This window comes from Chlorocebus sabaeus, chromosome 1 (assembly GCF_047675955.1).
Source record: "Chlorocebus sabaeus isolate Y175 chromosome 1, mChlSab1.0.hap1, whole genome shotgun sequence".
Classification (NCBI taxonomy): Eukaryota; Metazoa; Chordata; class Mammalia; order Primates; family Cercopithecidae; genus Chlorocebus; species Chlorocebus sabaeus.
Window position 1 is genome coordinate 100,044,904 of NC_132904.1, and position 16,461 is coordinate 100,061,364.

The 16,461-nt window shown below is 38.2% G+C and overlaps 1 long non-coding RNA gene across 1 annotated transcript; it reads right to left on the reverse strand.

Annotated features, from left to right (window-relative positions):
- Positions 1 to 559: 559 nt before the first annotated feature.
- Positions 560 to 7,602, reverse strand: LOC140712759 (uncharacterized). The gene is made up of 2 exons (XR_012094488.1): positions 7,221 to 7,602; positions 560 to 1,941 (listed from the first exon to the last, which is right to left on the reverse strand). It is a non-coding gene; the product is annotated as an uncharacterized lncRNA (long non-coding RNA).
- Positions 7,603 to 16,461: the final 8,859 nt, after the last annotated feature.

A 16,461-nucleotide genomic window follows, 5' to 3' on the forward strand; every position in this document is an offset into this window, starting at 1 on the left:
TCAGGTCAGCAGAAAGAATGCAATGCAAAACAAACTTTCTTTTCCCACATGTAACCTTCTACTCAGTACCTTGTTTCTATATTCTTTCTTATCTACCCGCCTTCTTGGCGCCTACGGGAGTTCATTAAAAGTTCAGTTGGAGATACTGTCCTTGAGCCCTATCTATTCTCAGCATACTGTTTTCAAAGGCCCCTGCATTTCCCCCCTTTTAATTTTGTTTTGCCTCAATCCTAAAAAGGTAGCCCATATTTGTTCCTGTGTTTTCTTTTGTTTTTGGTGGCGACGGAGGGAGCATCGAATCACCAAAAGAAGTAGACACAAACCAAGTGCCCAAAGCAATATACTTCCAGAGATTGTAGAAATCCATGTTTTTATCTGAGTCCATGGGTTAAAGGCAGCAAGGCGCTGCCCCAGCTCCTGCAAGGTTACAGTTCCAGACAGCACATGTAATTGTTGTCGAAATGCTTCGGAAATGTTCTGAGTGAGCTCTTGAATGTCCAAACTAATATTTTTATGGCCAATTAATAATTTTCGGATTACAGTCCAATTTTGAGAGATGTTAAAAGGCACAGGCATTACACAAAATTGAGTGGAATTCCAATCACATTGTAATGTTACCCGAGTACTGAGTACAGTGAGCTGATCTCCAAGCCATGTCAACGCTTGCTCCATGTTGTCCAATCTTTCAGCAAGTTGAGAATCAATGTTTCATTGTTGAAGCCATAACCGGTGAGATTGTTCATGCCATTGCTGCACAAATTCAGCATTTTGTATGCTTTGATGAAGAGCGAGCCCTGCTACAGCCGCAGTGGAGGCAATGGCAACAAGACTCATCACCGAGGCAATTATAAGTCCAAGGGCACGGAGGGTTCGCTGAAGAGAAGTCCAAATATAAGTTTCAAGAGGTGATGCCCCCCACGGTCGCGTAAGATTAACAGGTAGCCAAATTTCCTTACGAGCCCTGAGGATATAAATATCCCCAGCAAAGTTGTGCCACCAAGAATGATTGAGGCAAGACAAAAATGTACACGTATTTGTATAATTAACAATTCCCGTATTATTATCCCATATCAAATTCCCTGCTAATAATAGGTAGGGCTTATGGACACAAGCAATAATATATCGAGAGATATTCCGATATAACTGAATATGAAAGGAATTAGTTGGGTTAGAAAGATTAAGAGACATATTCCCCACAAAAGTGCTAATGGCATCGCCTGCAGCTAACAACTTCCAAAGATGACTCTGTACTTAGGCCTCCTTCACACCATACCAAGGTTTCATTATTGTTAGCAGCAATACTTTTATTTACCCGGTGCCATTTCAAAGGTATGTGACTAAATTTTATTTGAAAATCACCGTGCACACTTCAATCAGTTATTTGCATCCCATTGTATTCTAATAAAATCCGGGTTTTATTTCCCCGACATAGTTGCTACTCCAGCACCTCAATATTAGGAGAAACCTCTGGAATAGGACAAAAAGGTAAAGAACTAGGAATAGTTTCATTACTATATACAGTATGATTATAATAACAGTATTAGCAGCCACATAACTATGATTATAGCGAACAACCCAGGCTTCATACGATTTTCGGAGACAATGAGAACTATTTCCCATGCATATTGGAAGTTCTTCCACTCCAAATTGGTATGTGTTGTTTATAATTTCCGTTTCCCGTTCTATATTGTCCTTGTCTATATAGGGGGACGGCATTCAAGTAGTGTCATTGGTGAAAACCTTAATTTCCGCCTCTCCCCAGGCGACTCCCTGATACAAGGGTGGAAAGGGAATATAAGTGCAATATTCATACAAAGCCTCACTAAGGGAAATAAGTCCCCCACCGAGGCACATCCAACAAAGGAAGAAATGCATGCTGAATCCAGTTTTCTTTTCAACAGGGTTTCAATCATCTTGTAGGAAACCACTCAGGTCCGCTCCCTGTAAGGACAAGAGCATAGCCCCATTCCTGTTTTAGAACTTGCCCTTGAACATACTTACCTTCTTTATTAGGATACCAAATCTTTAAATTGTCAGCGGGGACTATCACCGAGAGAGGTGAGGAAAGATGAGTTACGACAGCGGAGTCTTGCAATTGTCTCCATTGATTCAAAAAATAATTAAAGTAAAAAGAACCTTCAAAATCAAAAAAATTAAGGTAGAAAGGTTAACCTTCAAAAAAATGTGGTTTTTTGGGGGGGCTCATTTCCCCCTTTTTGTTTTAATAGTTGAGTTTTTAAAGTTAAATTTGCGCGCTCGATGATGGCTTGACCTTGACTGTTGCCCGGGATCCCGGTGATATGTCGAATATTGTATTGCTGTAAGAAAACTTGTAATTTATGAAAGACATAGGCAGGGGCATTATCAGTTTTAAGTATAAAAGGAATGCCCATAATGGCAAAACAAGCTAAGAGATGTGTAATAACAGAATCAGCTTTCTCAGATGGCAACGGAGTGGCCCATTGAAAATGAGAAAAAGTATTAATGGTATGATGAACATACTTTAATCGTCCAAAAGAAGGAATATGTATAACATCCATTTGTCAAATTTGATTAACTTGAGTACCTCTCAGGTTAACTCCAGGATGGAAGGATGGAATGCTCAAAGGAGCACAGAAAGGACAAGCTCGAATAAGAGAACAAGCTTATTTATGAGTTAAATGAAACCGTCGTTGAAGGCCAGAACTATTAGTGTGATGTAGAGCATGTTCTTGTTCTGCAGCCTGCAGGTGGCCAATTAGAAGTGAATCAATCTGAGTATTTCCATGAACTAATGGTCCAGGCAGTTGAGAATGAGAACAAAGATGAGTGATGAATAAAGGAGCTCGACGTTGGCTCAAAGTAGAAAATAACAAGGAAAAGAGTTTTTGAAGAGAAGAAGTAGCACAAAGCGGTAAAGTGGCCTGAGAAATATAAGAAGTAACATAAACGGCATATTGAGAATCACTAACAATATTTCAACCAGTAGTAGGGAAATTAAGTAAGACCATGAGAATAGTAAACAATTCTCCCTATTGCACCGAGGGATAAGGATAAACTGTAACTCAAGATTGATGAAGCTTCTTGCCAAGAATCAGAAGTTGCAAGAAGATAAATGATCTGACTATGAGTGAATTGAGAGATAATTAAGGAAGGATCTCCTCCCCAAAGTTGTCGACAGTGATGCCGTCCTTTGATGATCAGTTCAGCTAAACGATCGATATAAGTAGCCAAGTATTTAGATGTTTTATTGGACAAAAAGATCCATTTTAGCGGCTGATTGGTCTGAAGAATCATTCCTGTAGGAGAATGTAAAGTATGAAATAAACAAAGGGAAAGGGGAACATCGGGAAGGATATAATGTAAATGAGCCTTTTGAAGTTGCTCTTCCACAAGCTGGAGTTCCTGTAAAGCCAAAGGAGTTAAATGACGTGAGCTGTCCAAGTGACTGTCTCCTTCTAGAATAGAAAAAAGATGTTGTAACTGAATAAAGAAAAAACAATTTTTGAGATCTATGACCATTAATTTTTAACTTTGTGGGATAAGGGCAGGATTAGGAAGACCAGGCTGTAAACTTTCCCTAGGTTTAATGTAAACATTTATAGTTTTAAGACAAGACAAAGACGGGAATTCCATGCAGAAATACGTGGCTTTATATTCCTCTCGGCCATTTGTTTTTTGACTTACTCTTTTAGAATCCTAAGTATTTCTTTAAATAATGGTCACTGTTTCACATAAATAGGAGTGGTGGCTATGAGTTTAAAGGATTGTAGCCCATTTTGAACATCGTATTTTTGGCAGCTGAGGAAATATGAGGAATGTTTTAAAAAGCAGCAAATTGTTGTGAAAGATCTTGTTCCCCAAAATTAATATTGATAGGAACAATATAAAAATAAAAAAAACACTTGACCTTGTTAACCTTTAGGACCGACACAGGTTAAAGGTTCTACGTCTTGATAAACCACAGAAGCAGCACCCAAGCCAGTGAGTATAACTGCAACTTGTCTTTTTTCCTATTGTATAGGCCTCTAATTTAAACAAATAATAGACATATTTACCACCGTATCAATTAACCCTTTAAAAACTATTTCATTAATGTGCAAAGAACATAAGGGCTTTTGGTTAGAAACTAAAGTTTCCCAAAAAACAGTTTTTTCTGTGCTACCAAACCCTCCCTATTGAGAATACATTCCCCTGCCTCTAGGCAAATAAATTGTGAGACTTAAACCATAATAAGACTTTTATTAGTAACATTATGTCCTTTTGGCAAAGGGCCACACTCTCTAACAGCTAATTTATATACTCCTCTATTAGGAGACAAAGTATAAGGCTGAGTAATAACTAAGTCAGCAGCGGCGCTCTGCTTAGTTGCCACATAAAGCTGAGAAACTGGGGTAAGGTGTGGGATCCTTAAGGAGGACTTGAATTTATTCCTTGATGTTGTAGGCCATTGCTCACTGGGTATTGTATGCAGATTTAGTCAATAACAAATATTTGTAAACAAATAAGGTGATTACAGGTACAGAAATTCAGTTCATAGTTTACTATTCAATAGAGTATCTGCTTTGTAAAAAATAGTGGACCACAAAATACTCAACGGATTTTGGTTTTCAAAACACAATGATGCTATCCAAGGCTAAATGGATACTTGAAGTTGGGATTGGATCTGGTGCTGAGATACAACTTTTACTTAGTTATTGATTTTTCTTTCCTCCGATTATTCCAAGGAGGGTGACTACCATTTTTGTACTTTATAGAGCAGTCTAGAGGAAAGGGTTAAGCATGTAAGCTCTGGGGACAGAAAGTCATATTTTCAAAATATAATAGCTATATGACCTTGGATACCTTTATAAAACTGTCTTAACTCTGTTTTCCTGTCTACAAAATGGTAATAATTATAAAATTTGTCAGTCTTAAAGGGATGTTGGAAGAACTAAATGCAAGTGAAGATTTTTTCACAGTAGTAGACACATAGTAAGTACTCAGTATACAATGGCTATTATTACTGTTATTATTGTTAATATTACGTCTATTAATTTTAGCTCTTTAATGTAACAAGTGCAGAACCATAATCTCACATCCTTCAGAGTCATGCTGATCTTGTATTTTTTGGTCCTTGGACTAGTTTAGTGATTTATTACAAGAAACCTAGTTAGTTTGTGCATTCTTTTCCTTTCTTATATTTCTCATTTGTAAAGACTGATAAACCAACTACACTTTCAGACCTGGTGACATAAATTGTTGGGGCCCCTCCAACACTAACACAAGTTTTAATATATTTATCTAAATTGGCCCCATTGGCCTTTAATGATTTTAACAATTTTTGACAGTCAGCATAAGCATTTTTAAAAGACAACGTTTGTAACAAAATTTTTGAAGCAAGGTCAGCACCCACAATTTTCAAGACAGCATCCTGAAGACGGGCTACGAAATCTGAATATTGTTCATTTGTGCCCTGTAAAATCTTCACAGAGGAAAGGGAAGATTTTCCTGTTATCTCTACCTTATTTTAGGCCCTTAAAAACAAAGTCTTGATTTAAGTAAGGGCAACATCTTCTAGACCAGCCTGAGCATTAAAAGTAGCATATTGGCCCGTGCCTGTGAGTTGTTCCTCAGTGGCTCCTGGGGGATCACACATAACATTTTTTCTAGCCTGTACATGCGCCTTGTTCATTTACCAGCTGTGCAATTGTAACCACTGAGAACGATCAAGAAAAGCCTTCCCCAAAGTCTTCCAGTCTATAGAAATTATCAAATTTTCTGATGAAAAAATATCAAGAAGACCAAGGATAGGGGTTCATAGTTAGAAATGGTAGCTTTCATTTCTTTTTAAAAATTTAATTTGTAAGGCATTAAATTGGACATTATTGCCACCATTTGAAAACTAAGCATTAGGAGCAAAAGAAGCACAAATAATTGGAAACAGATCCAGCTCCTTAAAATTTTTTTTTTTTTTTTTTTTTACGAGACATTTTTTTAATTCACAAAATGATACATGTTAACTCTAAGCTGGAAAACACGGATCACTAAGTGATTTTGTGCGAAGCAAACAACAAAATCATTAACACAGAAGTTATACCAAAAATGCAAAGGAGCCTTCCCACCTCTGCACAAAACAACAAAAGCCCAAAAGTTGTTAGGCTGAGACATTTCAAAGTAAATTATTTTATGACCTCAAGAAAAAGATCATATCAAAGCTATTTTATCAGTTCCCGGAAAGTTTCCAAAATGTTTAATCAAGTCAGCATAAAAAGGATACCAAAATCTAGGAGAAAGCGCGTAATAAAATAAAATGCTGCAAAACACAGTTCATCCTCAGTTATATCAGTGAAATATCCTAAATTAAAGACTTGCCGATAGAATGCAGCAAAAACAGAGACAGAGCAAGAAAGGACGCCGAGCAGGAGCCCGAGGTTCATGGTAAGAAAACAAGTGGCTGAGCAGCTGGAGAGAAAGCAGCCCGGGGGATTCGGCCACGTGAAGTGCGGTCGACCCTGTGGCAGGGACCCGCCAGGCTGCCCACCCCTCAGCGCCTCAGCCCCTCAGCCCCCTCAGCCGTCTCAGCCTGTTGGGGGCACTGAGAAAACTTTGCCAAACAAAGGTAAAGATAAGGAAGCCCGGGGGTTGGAGGCACTGGAAAATTCTCTTTTAACAGGGCAGAAGGAAAAGAAACAGGGAAAGCTCACAAAGGTGAATTAGAAGAATGTATCTGTAATATTTGTTGAAGCATTTCCATAATACACTGCATGTCAGAATTTCCCTTAGAAGAAGGAAGAGCTGGCTTTTTCTCTTCTCCCCCTTTTGCTACCCTGGCACAAATGGGCTCCATTTCAGATTTATTTTATTTTATTTTATTTTTCCAAATCCTCAGATACCTTTCCTCCTGTGGCTACATTACCACACTCTGAATCAGTCTCAAGTAACTCTAATGTCTGAGTGATAGAGTTACACAAGGTCCACAATTTTAGAGGCATAATATCCCCTAACTGGAGAGCTCTAAGCAAAGCTTTTACTACCTGTAACCATTTTTTCCGATTCAGCTGCACTTTAGTCTGATACTGAAACCAGTAACAATGTTATTCAACATGGGCAAACAATCGCTTCAAAGTCTTTTTCTTTCACTTCTACTCCCATAGACAGCAACAGTCCTTGAAACAGCCATAAATACTCTGAGGCCAGAGAGATGGAATTCCCATAATGAAAGCTTAAGAAGGTTCCCCTTAACAATATCTGAGCCTTACCTGCTCCTAGGGGGTTCCCCTTCTTGTTCTCCCCTACTCACCCGTGCTGACCCTGCTCGCTGCGCCACTTGTTGGGGGCCGCACCGGGGGTGGTGGAGAATGAAAGAACACACACAAAGACAAAGACACACAGAGAACATGGCGGCCGCACTCAGAGCCTCCGCCTCACTTTATTTATACTCCATAAACCTCAGGTCAGCAGAAAGAATGCAATGCAAAACAAACTTTCTTTTCCCACATGTAACCTTCTACTCAGTACCTTGTTTCTATATTCTTTCTTATCTACCCGCCTTCTTGGCGCCTACGGGAGTTCATTAAAAGTTCAGTTGGAGATACTGTCCTTGAGCCCTATCTATTCTCAGCATACTGTTTTCAAAGGCCCCTGCAGATATAGGTTAATTTTTTTTCTGCTCAAGTCTTTGCATGTTCCTTTAGTTTAAGTATTCATGTTTTCCCATGAATTTTAGAATTTTTTATAAACTTATGTCTTTGAATATCACCCTTGTTTCATTTTCTCTATTTTTTTAACTTCTATTTTAAGTTCAAGGGTACAAGTGCAGGTCTGTTACATAGGCAAACTTGTGTCATGGCGGTTTGTTGTACAGATTATTTCATCATCCATTAGTTATTTTTCCTGAACCTCTCTCTTATCCCACCCTCTACCCTCCGATAGGCCCCAGTGTGTGTTGTTCCCCTCTATGTTTCCTTGTGTTCTCATCATTTAGCTCCCACTTATAAGTGAAAATACGTGGTATTTGGTTTTCTGTTCCTGTGTTAGTTTGCTAAGGATAATGACCTCTAGCTCCATCTGTCTTTCTGCAAAAGACATGATCCCAGTTTTTTATGGCTGCATAGTTTTCCATGGTGCATGTACATTTTCTTTATCCAGTCTACCATTGATGGGCACTTAGGTTGATTCCATGTTTTTGCTATTGTGAATAGTGCTGCAATGAACATACGGGTGCATGTGCCTTTATAGAATGATTTATATTCCTTTGGGTATATACCCAGCAATGGAATTGCTTGATCGAATGGTATTTCTGTCTTTAGGTCTTTGAGGGATCATCACACTGTCTTCCACAATGGTTGAACTAATTTACACTCCTACCAACAGTGTATAAGTGTTCCTTTTTCTCTGCAACCTCACCAGAATCTGTTATTTTTTGACTTTTTAATACCAGCTATTCTGACTAGCATGAGATGGTATCTCATTGTGGTTTTGATTTGCATTTCTCTAATAATCAGTGATCTTGAACTTATTTTCATGTGATTGTTAGCTACATGTCATATATGTTTTCTTTTGAAAAGTGTTCGTGTCTGTTGCCCCCTTTTAAAATATGTTTTTTCTTTTAAATTTGTTTCTTTGTATTAGGTTGGTGCAAAAGTGTGTTTTTTTAAAGTAAGTACTTCTAATGGGAAAAACTACAATCATTTTTGCACCAACCTAATAGATGCTAGATATTAGACCTTTATTAGATGCATTGTTTGCAAACATTTTCTGTCATTCTATCAGTGGTCTGTTTACTCTGTTGATAATTTCTTTTGCTGTGCAGAAGCTCTTTAGTTTAATTGGGTCTCATTTGTCAATTTTTGCTTTTGTTGCAATTACTTTTGACATCTTTGTCGTGAAATCTTTGCCCATGCCTATGTCCTGAATGGTATCACCTAGGTCTCATTTTCTCTATTTTCTTCTTCAGTTACTCCAATATATACATGTATGTGCTTTTGTATGGGGGGTGGGGGGAGTGGGTGTGTGTGTGTGTTGAGGGGGACTGAGTGTGTGTAAGTGTGAATATAAGTACAGATACACATACTTTTTCCTTATATTTTCTCAATTTTTTACCTCTTCTTTCATCTTTTCCATCTTTATTTTATGCTGGACTCACATTCTTTAATTCTCTTGAATGGTACCACTGTAATTACCACTTGTGGGTTGTTATTTTTGATCTGTAAAACTTTTTTTTTTAATAACTGTCTTCTCCTTTCATATATTTTTATTTCTTCCTTTGTCAGGACATTTCAAGTATTTATATTTTAGTCTATTTCACATAGTTTTACTATCTTCAGGTCTTGTGGTGATATTGCAATATAATAAGAAATATATATTTAGTCTTCATCTCCAGTTCCTGGCACAGAGCTCCTAAACTCTTAGAATTTCCTGAGTGATTGGGGTGAGAGAAGCATTTTTTGTTATTTATCATAAGCCCCTTTCAACCATACTTGGGTTTATGCTATGAGTCTTGGAGGATAGGAACTGAGGTACCAACCATGTGATTAGAGGCTTGGAAATTTAAACTCTGTTCCCTGACCTCCTGGGAAGGGAGAGTTGATAAAGATTGACCTAATTGGCAGGGCCAGTGAGGTAATCAATCATGACTACATAATGAAACCTCCATAAAAATTCTGAACAACAGGATTAGGAGAGCCTTTGAGTTGGTGAAAGTATCAAGGCGCTGGGAGGGCGGCATGCCTGCAGAGGGCGTGGAGGATCCACCCCCTTACACCTTGACCTACTCTTCTCTTCCATGCGGCTTTTCCTGAATTGTATCTTTGATAATAAACTGGTAAATATGTGATTTTCTGAGTTCTGTGAGTTGTTCTAGCAAATTATTAAACCTGAGAAGGAGGTTGAGGGAACCCCTGAATTATAGGCAGTCATTGAAAGTACAGGTGGAACCCTGGGTGTTGGAATTGCCATCTGAAGTGAGGGAAGTCTTGTGGGACTGAGCCTTTTTTATTTTTTTTATTTTTTTTTGAGATGGAGTCTCGCTTTGTCGCCCAGGCTAGAGTGCAGTGGCGCAATCTCGGCTCACTGCAAGCTCCGCCTCCCGGGTTCAGGCCATTCTCCTGCCTCAGCCTCCCAAGTAGCTGGGACTATAGGCACCCGCCACCGTGCCTGGCTAATTTTTTTTTTTTTTGTATTTTTAGTAGAGATGGGGTTTCACTGTGGTCTCAATCTCCTGACCTCGTGATCCACCCGCCTTAGCCTCCCAAAGTGCTGGGATTACAGGCGTGAGCCACCATGCCCGGCCTAGGGACTGAGTCTTTAACTCCAAGGGTCTCCCCTAACTCTGGGCAGTCAGTATCTGAATTGAGTTCAACTGTGGGACACCCGGTTGGCATCTGGAGAGTTGGGTAATTGCTTAATGTGAGGGGAAAACCCACATATTTGGTGTCAGAAATGTTCTGTTGAGAGTGTAGCGAAATAGTAACATGCTTTATATGCAATATGCCATTTAATCCTCACTGTATCATCTTGCCTATGAGGTACAAATTCCTGTATCATGATAGTTGATTTTTTTTATGTTTCATAACTTTTTAAATCTGTGATCTTCTGTTTAGACTGATCATCTTCTCTGGAGTTGTGGATTTGTAGGCGTGTGCTCACAAAATGTTCTGGGTTTGCCTCAAACCCAGAGTCTACAGACTATACCTGACCTGGATCGTGCTTTGATCTTGTATCATAACAGGCATGTTAATTCAGACTGCCTATTCATGTATATTGATGCTGGGAAAGTGAGGCCTAAACAGAATGCCTAAATTCATAAGCTCTCCTTTCCAAAGACATATTTTACAATATTGCAGGGGTAATTATTTTTTCTAGCAGGGCCCTGCTTTGATAGCAAGTGTCTGAGCTCCTTTCTAGGCTCGCAAATAGCAGTCTTCTAGAATCCATTTCACATATGGACCAGCCCTATAGAAACGCTAGACACAGATATTTCAGTTCCATGGCTCTACTTGGGTAGGCATTAGAGCTGTTTAGGCCAAAATCCTTTGTTAGTGTCTCAGATTTTATGCTACTTACTTCTCTGGCTCTGAGTTTCTTCTTCATTTCTGGTACCTGCAAATTCTCATTATTTTGGTTGTGCCCTCAGTACTATATTTAAGTAGGGAGTGGGCTTTATTTTATTAAGAATTATATGTTTTCATATTACTTCAGCCCCCCAAATTGACCTCTAATGATAGAATCCTTAGATACTAAAACACTGAAAATAAAATTGATGGTTGCTTTTATTTATCCAAGAAGCCCATCCACAATGTAAACAGACTAGTTTAGCATCTGAACCCTCATGGACTCTTCCCTCAATAATATGCTCCCACTTGTCATCAGGGAAAAAAATAACTGAAAGGACCTGCATATGAATGAAGAATCTGTGTTCCTTACATGATAGTTCATAAATTGCTTTACTTGAGTCACTTTCAAAACCATTATTTCTTTGATTCTTAAAACAATCTGATCATGGAGATTGGCTGGGTAGTTTTATTCCCATCTGAATGGAAATGAAAGTGGGACAGGTGATGGGGGTTAGTGTGCAGAGTGAGAAAATGTGGATGGTGGAAATGGGGTACTACCAACATTTACAGGATAAGAGAAGGACATCATGAGGATATTGAAGAAAGACATTTCATGGGCGGGAGCAGAAGTGTCAGAGAATGGATGCTTAGAAGAGGAAGGAGTGTAGTCAATGAGGCCAATGGCTGAAAGGGTGAAAAAGGATGGAATATTAATTTTTAGCCACTCTAAAGCCATTGGTGACTTTGGAAGAACAATTGTAGCAAAATATTGAGGTATTTTCAAACAAAGTACGTTTAAGGATGAATGAAAAGTAAGAATGTGTACCTAGTGAATACAGACAAAGACTATAGTATTAGGGATCATTTCAAAAGTTTATTACTACACGATGGCTCATGCCTATAATCCCAGCACTTTGGGAGGCTGAGGCCAGAGAATCGCTTGAGGCCAGGAGTTTGGGACCAGTCCGGGTAACATAGTGAGACTCCTCTCCACAAACACAAAAAATTACCTGGGTGTGGTGGTGCACACCTGTAGTCCCAGCTACTCAGGAGGCATGAGGATTGCTTGAGCAAGACCCTGTCTCAAATAAATGAAAGAAAAAAAAAATAAAGAAGATAGAAGAGACCTTGGTGTCAGCATTTGTGGATAAAACAAAATTGTACTCTTTATTCCTTATTAGAGTTTTGAATTAATACTTGTGAATTGGACAAATGGAGGTCAAATTTTAGCTTTAGCACTGAGAGTGCTATTGTGGAATGTGCCTTCAATGAGTGACAATCAAGCTTCATATTATTGAACACCTGATAAAACGACCTTACCGCCATTTGCGGGGCAAGCCCTATGTGTGCCCCAGGGGCAGCTGCTTCCCAAATATAGAAAGCAGAGCAGAATATCCCATTATTTTGTAATTTCAAAAATTAATTTGGTTGGAGAAAATAACCATACCATATTCAAAACATTATGTAATATCTTACACTTAAAATATAATTGAAATATGTAGTTACTTTGTATTTCAGTATATTAATATTTCTGAAAACATGTTTGATTATTAAAACCTCTACTTCTAAGCGGAGTAAACACACTTAAAATCACTTCTGCATATCCTCAGTTTGAGTGCCAACAACAAGCAGATTAAATCTGGAGAGGCTCTTTTCTCTGCTTTAATTGAGTCTTTTTTTTGACCTGTTCACATAATTGAAAGTGAAGACTGATGAATCATGCTTATGATCAAGACCCATGTTGGAGATTATTGCCCTGATCTTGGGAAAGTCTGAGTCTGTGTAAATTCAGATCTTAATGAAACAAAAATAAATGTAAAGCATTTTCTAGGAAACGGAAAAGTTTTGCTTAATGAAATCTAGGATACCAGCCATCAAAAAGACAATTTTCAAATGCTTGATTTACAAACTTTTCTGCAAAGAATTTTAAATATGTTTTTCTTGTGGTAAGTAAAGAACATTAAAAATTCCCAGCTTTTTCTGGTGACACTAAGTGTATAGAAAGCACATAAAGTTTCCTGATTAATGCTGATGTGAATATGCTTTGAGACCATCTGCATCTCTCCCATGGAGCCTGATGATATTAGCGCTTATAGCTTGAGAGTAAACAGAAAGATCAGTTTTCTTTTTATAAAGCTCTCGGCTTCAGATACATGGGATAGAGATTGATGGTAGGACTTGGCACCAGAATAGCAATTGAACAGTGCTCACTGCTCATTTGGGAATCAGGTCTCCCTAAGGAAAGCTGGGTTCTGATCTCACTTCTGACACCTTGTTAAGAAAAAGCCATTTGGTTCAGGCTAAGCTCCAAATTCCCATTGCCAGCCTGAGTTAACAATTTAACATATAGGGAAGATCCTATAATTAAAAAGTGATAATAATAAACATGTACTGAGTGATTATATGCAAGCCACTGTTCTAGTGCTTTCCATTTAAAAACTCAATTACTTCTCAGAATGACCAAAGCCATGATGTAAAAACTACACACCCACCAGAAAGACCATAAAATCGTAATACTTGTAGTACATTGAGTACCTACCATGTGCTTAGTTTACACTTTAGGTAACATGCTTTATACACAATATGCCATTTAATCCTTGTTGTATCAATCTAGTGTTTAGTTGCAAACTAAAGCATGTTAGTTGCTAACTCTAATTGACTTACCAGAAAATAAGGTAAGTAAAAAGAGGTCTATCTCTTTAGATAGACCACAGAGACATTTGGAGGGCTGGAGAATCAGGCCCAAGACTGTGCTACCTAGAGCAATACCTATATCACACAAATTGGTCTGATGAGAAAAATGAACACTCCTGCCCCCAAACTAGATTTCAGTATATCACTGGCAACTTCTATGTTAAAAAATAAACATTAAAGCAGCCATTTGTATCATTAATGTGACTGCCATTTCTTCTTCAAGAAATTTCATCCACTGCTACTGCTGCTGCATCACTAGGCCCTGAGAGAATGGCGAGGCGTTGGAGAGCTGATGTCTTTCGCCTTTACCCTCAGATGTTTAAACAAATAACTAGTGTTTTCAGTTCTGACCTGGGGAGACCATTTTTTTTCCCCCTACTAATTTCTTAAATCTGGAAAGGAGTTCAGAGGAATGACAAATTTCTCCTCAGTGATTTTATAAGAAAGGGTTTATTATCTCTATTTTAATGGATCATGGGACTAAGATCCAGAGAGGCTAGATTGGGTTCTTGCAAACAAACTGTAAGATGGAAAATATTGTGCAGGTTTATTAAAGAGTGCTCTCAGGACATACATCTCTAGGAAATGAAGAGAAAAGAATTGGGCAGAGGGAGAAACTATCCTTCAATGCTATCACAACTGAGACCTCAAACAATCCTACAGGACAACAGAATTGTCCCAAATTAGAGCAAGGGGACTAAGCCTTGTATCTCTGCAAAGAGCCAGTTTTTGATCACAAGATGCCCTTTGGATGGGGCAAAACCTTGGATGAGGCAGTTTTCTGTAGTTGAAAGAGAACGAGTTTCTGTTGTTGTTTTGGCAGTGGCAATGAATTCCTCAGTTTAATGTAAACAAATTCCCACAGAAATGTTGATGGAATAGCAGTGGCATCCATCTCTCTTCCTGTGATAGAATCTACATGAGCCATATTTAAGTATTGTAAAAATGGACAACATCAAGTGTTACTAAAGATTTAGTGAAATTGGAACCCTCATACTTTGCTGGTGTGAATGTGCAATGATGCAGTAGCTTTGGAAAACAGTGCAGTCGTTTCTCCAACTTGAATCCCAGTGGCGTCTCTGTCACCTATTCCTCATCATCTGTAATGATTTTGTATTATGTAAATCCCTTTCTATCTAAAATATCTAGAGTGATTTTAGTTTTATAATATTTGGGATTATACACTGATACCTGACTGGTGTAACCTGTAATAACTAGAAGAAGGGTGGTATTATTCCTTCTTCACCTAGATCACTTCATTTAGTCCTGGGTTGAGGACTAAATTCCCATCAGCAATGTATGATGATTCCAATTTCACCAAATCCTTAGTAACACTTAATGTTGTTCATCTTTAGTTTTAATGTCATATTTTAAAAATATTTAAATATGGTTCATATAGATCCTACCATGGGAAGAGAGATGGATGCCACTGCTATTCTACCAACATTTCTGTGGGAATTAGTCTATATTAAATTGATGAATTCATTGCCATTACCAAAACAGAACTAAATGAAGTTATACATTGAGGAAAACAGATTACTGAACCCATCCTGATAAGAGTGTAATCAAGAAGGTGAGAAACTTGAAACCATGAGAGTTGTGCAAAGATCAAAGGTACCAGACAAAACTTATGAGGACCATAATGGTTGCTTTTAAATATCTTAAGCACTCTATGTGAAAGAATTCAAGCACATAGGAAGAAGTAGGACGATTTGTAGGGACAAGTATGTGAAGAAAAGTTTCAGTGGTCAACTTGCCTTGTCAGGCATTAAGATTCCCGTCACAGGAGAAGTTAAAGCAGAAGCTTAGTGAAATAGTCACAGGGGAGATCCAAGGATTCTGAAGTGGGAAGTATGCAAGAGTGGAGGCAGATGATCTTAAAGTGGAGGTAGCAAACCAGCAGCTCATGGCCAAATACGGTCTACAAGATGCCATAACACAGATGAATTTAGTTATCAATATTTATGAATCAATAGATTCACATAAACATCTGAAATTTCTTTTTTCTCAGGGAAAAATATGAAAATATGGTAGCACTGCATTCCCTTTTGGCAACAATTGGTGATGCTAAAAATAGATTGTTTCTTTTAAACAGACCAAGCAGCCTATAGTTCACCACAGTCCCAGTATTCCCAACCATTTGGGCTCTAGATCACAGCTTTTATCTGTGCTACCTGTCTGGGATCTCAGTTTGCTACCACTGGATCCCCAAACCGAAGATTCTCTGATTCTTTCATGCCATGACTAAAAGTTCAGTTGAAATATTACCTCTGCTGGGAAGCTTTTCCTATTAATTCCAGCTAAACGTTCTTATTCTCCTCCCTGAATACCTCTGGCACATAAAACATTTACCACAACTTGTTTGAGTTTATTCTTGCAACTTTCCAATAAGAGAGATGTTTGAGGTTGGGGTCTTACATAGAGGAGATATCCTTGGATATTTTAGCAACAAGTATCCCACATTGACTTTTAATGATGCTCTTTAACAAGCTGATTAATTTCACTGTAACTTAGAAATAGCTTTTTCTACGTAAGGGAAAGGCTTACCTGATTTCATTCCGGCTGTAAAGTTTATTTTTGAAATTGAGTTTTATTTCTCCCTTGGAATTCAGGAATCTTAAAACAAGTGTGAAGGAATAATTTAACTTTTAGACTCTGCAATTTCCTAGTTTTTAGTAATTGTGCTAGGCACCAGTCAGAATGTACCTTTGTCATGTAAACCTATAAATTTCCTTCTTTCCTTCACTGAGAA